Source organism: Ovis aries, chromosome 2 (assembly GCF_016772045.2).
Source record: "Ovis aries strain OAR_USU_Benz2616 breed Rambouillet chromosome 2, ARS-UI_Ramb_v3.0, whole genome shotgun sequence".
NCBI classification, from domain to species: Eukaryota; Metazoa; Chordata; class Mammalia; order Artiodactyla; family Bovidae; genus Ovis; species Ovis aries.
In genome coordinates, this window is record NC_056055.1 from 242,716,883 (window position 1) to 242,722,106 (window position 5,224).

The 5,224-nt window shown below is 40.2% G+C and overlaps 1 pseudogene; it reads right to left on the reverse strand.

The window, feature by feature from the left end:
* Window positions 1-2,160: 2,160 nt before the first annotated feature.
* On the reverse strand, window positions 2,161-3,779 carry LOC101118928 (protein SET-like; annotated as a pseudogene).
* Between the last annotated feature and the right edge of the window lie 1,445 nt (window positions 3,780-5,224).

Sequence of the window (5,224 nt, forward strand, 5' to 3'; positions counted from 1 at the left end):
AAGAGCAGGAAGAAGGCAAGGATGCTTGCTTTTGCCATTTCTATTAGACACAGTCCTGGAGTCCTAAACAGAGCAATTTAAGCAAGAAAAAGAAGTAAAATTATCTCTGTTTGCAGATATGATTTTTTATGTATAGAAAATCCTAAAATTCCACCAAAATCCGTTAGAAACAATAAAAAAAAATTTGACAAAGTAGCAAAATAAAAAGTCAGGGCCTCAAAATCAGTTGCATTTCTACATACTAACAATGTAAAATCTGAAAAGGAAATTAAGAAAACAACACAATTTGCAACAGTATCAAAAAGAATAAAATAGTAGTTAATTTAACCAAGGAGGTGAAGTGAAGTGAAGTGAAATGAAGTGAGCTCGCTCAGTCGTGTCCGACTCTTTGCGACCCATGGACTATAGCCCACCAGGCTCTTCCATCCATGGGATTCTCCAGGCAAGGATACTGGAGTGGGTTGCCATTTCCTTCTCCAGGGGAACTTTCCAACCCAGGGATCAAACCCAAGTCTCCCGCATTGCAAGCAGGTGCTTTACCCTCTGAGCTGCCAGAAAAAGAATGAAGGAAGGAAGTGAAAGTCTTAGTCAATTAAAACTAAAATAAAAACATTTTTTAATGTTAGAAGAAATTAAAGAAGACATAAACAAGTAGAAAGACACCAATGTTCATGGATTAATATTGTTCAGATGCCAACACTGCATAGTGATCTATACATCTAATGAAATCCCTATCAATATGCAATGACATTTTGTCATACAGGAAAATCTGTCCTAAAATTCATATACAATCTCAAGGGACCCTGAATAGCCAAAACAATCTTGAAAACAGAAGAACAAAATGGAATGTCTCAAACTTTCTGATTTCAATACTTACTACAAAGCTATAGTAATCAAAACAATGGCTGGGGAGGGAGGTGGGAGGGGGGTTCATGTTTGGGAACGCATGTAAGAATTAAAGATTTTAAAATTTAAAAAATAAAAACTAAAAAAAAAAAAAAACAATGGGAAACTGGCATAACCATAGACATAGAGATCAAAGGAATGGAATAGAGACCCTAGAAATAAACCCTCACATATATGGTCACATGATTTCCAACAAGGGTGCCAAGACCATTCAGTGGGAGAAAGTATAGTCTTTTCAACAAATGTGCCAGGGGAACTGAATATCCACATTCAGAAGAGTGAAGTTGGACTCTCGTTTTATACCATATACAAAAAGTAAGCACAAATGGGCCAGAGACCTAAACATCAGAGCTAAAACTCTTAAGAAAACATGGGACAAGATTTAGATTGGCCAATGTAGTGTTGGATTATGACACCAAAGGCACAGACAAAAAAAAAAGAAAAAAGAAGCAAATTGGATTTCATGAAAAACTTTTCTGCATCAAAGTGAAAGTGAAGTCGCTCAGTCGTATCTGACTCTTTGTGACCCCATGGATTGTAGCCTACCAGGTTTCTCTGTCCATGGGATTTTCCATGGGAGTGGGTTGCCATTTCCTCCTTCTTCAGGGGATCTTCCCGACCCAGGGATCAAACCCAGGTCTCCCACATTGTAGGCAGACACTTTTACCATCTGAGCCACCAGGAAAGTCTTGCGCATCAAAAGACACGATCAACAGAGTGAAAAGACAACCTAGCAAATGAGAGAAAATATTTGTACATATTTTCTCATAAGGGATTAATATCCAGAACATATAAAGAACTCCTATAAAAACAACAGCAACAAAATAACCCAATCCAAAAACTGGCAAAGAACATGAATAGATTTTCTCCAAAGAAGATATACAGATGACCAAAAAGTATATCTAAAATAGTCCACATCACTAATCATCAGGGAAGGGCAAAGCTAAACCACAATGAGATACCACTTCACAATCATTAGGATGACTATTACAAAAACAAAAATAAAAAAGCAAAAAATAGCAAATGTTGGTGAGGATTTGTGTGTGTGTGTGTGTGTGTGTACACATTTAGTTTTATTGTAACAAAGCAACTTTTACACTTTTAACATTTAAAACTGAGCATCATCTTTCCTTTCCAGTGAAACAAAAAGAAAAATTTTAAAATAAACAGGAACAAAATTACAATAGAGAATGTCAATTGCAAATAAGATCCTACAGGTTCTGCTGATTCTCCCATCGAGTGGCAGGGCTCAAGTCATCATTAGGAGAGAATTTTATTTTTAAAGTGTCATCTTAAACTGCAAGGATGTCCGTTAAACATCACAATTAAACATGCCAAAGGAGAAGCCATGTTGTCAAAATGCCCACTTAACCCACCCAAACATCTCAAACCCACCCTTTGCTGACCTTCTATAACCCCATTTTTTTAAGTTTTTTTTTTCTTTTTTTAAACAAGAGAAAGTAGACAGATACATGTTGGTAAATGCTAACTGTCCATATTCACACAGAGACACAGTGTAATCTCTGAGCCCAATATACAGAGAAAGGAGGAAAAAAGCTAGAATTCTATGCACTACTACACAGGGGCCTAGCACCCTCCAGCTTCCAGCAGAGCTAAGGGAGCAGAAGGTTTTTCTTTTTTTCCCACAGAGCATGGTGGTGTTGATTCCATAGTTTTTGTTGAGACAGGAAGGGATAAAAATGAATTTGGAACAGAAAGGGGTAGAGATTCTTGTCCCACTGAATTCTGCTCAAGGTATCCCCCCTGCCCCGCCCAAATAAGGTGTGAACCATGGTATAAAGGAGAAAAAAGACCTCAAAAACGGGGCGACTGAGCACAAGAGGAGGAAAAAAAAGAAAAAAAAAGACTGCAACTTGCTCCCAGGGACTGGAGAAAATTAAAAATGGTTGGAATCCATCAGTGTTCCATTAGTCATCTTCTCCTTCATCTTCCTCTCCTTCCTCCCCCTCATCATCATCTTCATCTTCTTCACCTTCATCCTCAGCCCCTTCTTCATCAATGTCTTCCAATCCTTCTTCCTCTTCGTCACCGTCGTCATCCTCTTCTCCTTCCCCTTCCTCATCATCCATGTCAGGAACCAAGTAGTACTGTAATGGATTTGGCCAAATATCATCTCTGATGACCTCTCCTAACTCATCTGCACCTGCATCAGAATGATCAGTAAACCAGGTGAAGAAGCTTTCTGGTTCCTCATGCTGTCTCTTCCAGCAGGGGCTTTATTCTGTGTTTGACGTGATCGTTTCGTCAAATCCTTTCCAGATTTCCATTGGATTTCAGTGGACTTTGAAGATGGATCACCACTCTCATTCAGATGAAATTCTTTGGCGAGAATTTTATTTTCGAAGTAAGGGTTTTCATCAAAATAAAAATCTATTCTGTAACCTGATTTAACGTCTTCAAATTCTGTCACTTCAACTCTTGTCAAATAAGGCAGCGCCTCTTCATCCTCCTCCCCAAGCAGTGCAGACACTTGCGGATGGTTAACAAATGTTGATACCCCAAAATTTGGGATTTTGGCGATCAATTCTGACCTCTTCTGAAAAAATGGTTGGCGGAGTTTGTTATAGTTCTGTTCTATTTTCAAAATCTCCTCACTGGCTTGTTCATTAAGCCTGTCTATTTCATTTTGTGCTTCATCAATATGTTCAGTTGCTTCTTGCTGTTCTTTTTCTTCCTTCGGCAAGTTTGAAGAAGCAGATGCCTCGTCTGGCCTGGAGGCAGGAGTTGGCCTGGCTTTCTTCAGTTTCTTCGCTTGGGGTGGAAGAGAAGACTGGTGTTTGGGGGCCATGATGGGGAAAAAAAGCCAAGAATCCTCCCAGGAGAAGAGAGAGGAACTGCGAGCTCAGAGAACTCTGGTGAGGATTTAGAGACACTGCAACCCTTGTGCGTTGCTTCTGCTTTTCAGCTGCTCAGTCGTGTCCGATTCTTTGCAACCTCGTGGACTGCAGCACCCCAGGCTTCCCTGTCCTTTACCATCTCCCAGAGCTTGCTCAAACTCATGTCCATTGAGTCAGTGACGCCATCCAACCGTCTCATCCTCTGTCGTCCCCTCCTCCTCCTGCCTTCAATCTTTCCCAGCATCAGGGTCTTTTTGAAAGAACTGACTCCTCACATCAGGTGGCCAAATTACTGGAGCTTCAGCTTCAGCATCAGTCCTTCCAATGAATATTCAGGAGTGATTTCCTTTAGGATTGACTGGTTTGATCTCCTTGTAGTCCAAGGGACTCTCAAGAGTCTTCTCCAGCACCACAGTTGAAAAACATCAGTTCTGCACTCAGGAATGTAAACTCGAATGGCCACTGTGGAAAACAGTATGCTGGCTCCTGAAATAATTAAAAAATATAGTTACCGTAATTATCATATGGTTCATCACTTCCACCTCTGGGTACATACCCAAAAGAGTTTAAAGTGGAGGTCTCAGATATTTCTTACATCCATGTTCCCATCAACATTATTCACAATAACTAAAACATGGAAGCAACTCACATGTCTATTGATGAGTGAATGGATAAGCAAAATGTAGCATATACATAAAATATAATACTATTTCATTTTAAAAGGACAGGAACTTTTAACAGTTGCCACAGGATGGGTGGAACTTGAAGACAATATGCTAAGTGAAATAAGCTAATCACCAAAAGATAGTGCTGTATGATTCCACTTATATGAATGGAAGTTCCTTGAGTAGTCAAACTCATAGAGACAGAAAATATAATGGGTCTTACCATGGACTGGAAAGAGGGAGAAGGGGGAGTTACTGTTTAATAGTATAGAGTTTCACATGATATTGTAAATCAACTGCTGCTGCTGCTGCTGTTGCTAAGTCGCTTCAGTCGTGTCCGACTCTGTGCGACCCCATAGACGGCAGCCCACCAGGCTCCCCCATCCCTGGGATTCTCCAGGCAAGAACACTGGAGTGGGTTGCCATTTCCTTCTCCAATGCATGAAAGTGAAAAGGGAAAGTGAAGTTGCTCAGTCGTGTTCGACTCTTACTGACCCCATGGACCACAGCCTACCAGGCTCCTCCGTCCATGGGATTTTCCAGACAAGACTACTGGAGCGGGGTGCCACTGCCTTCTCCGTTGTAAATCAACCGCACTTCAATAAAAACAAATAAACAACAGCAACAACAAAAACATGAATATACAGTTTCAGTTTTACGAGATGAAAAAGTTTGGGAGATGGGTGATGCTGATGGTTACCCAACAATATGAATATACACCTAAAAATTGTTAAATTAGTAAATTTTATGTTACATTAATTTCCCACAGTAAAAAGAAGAGGAGGAGGAGGCGGA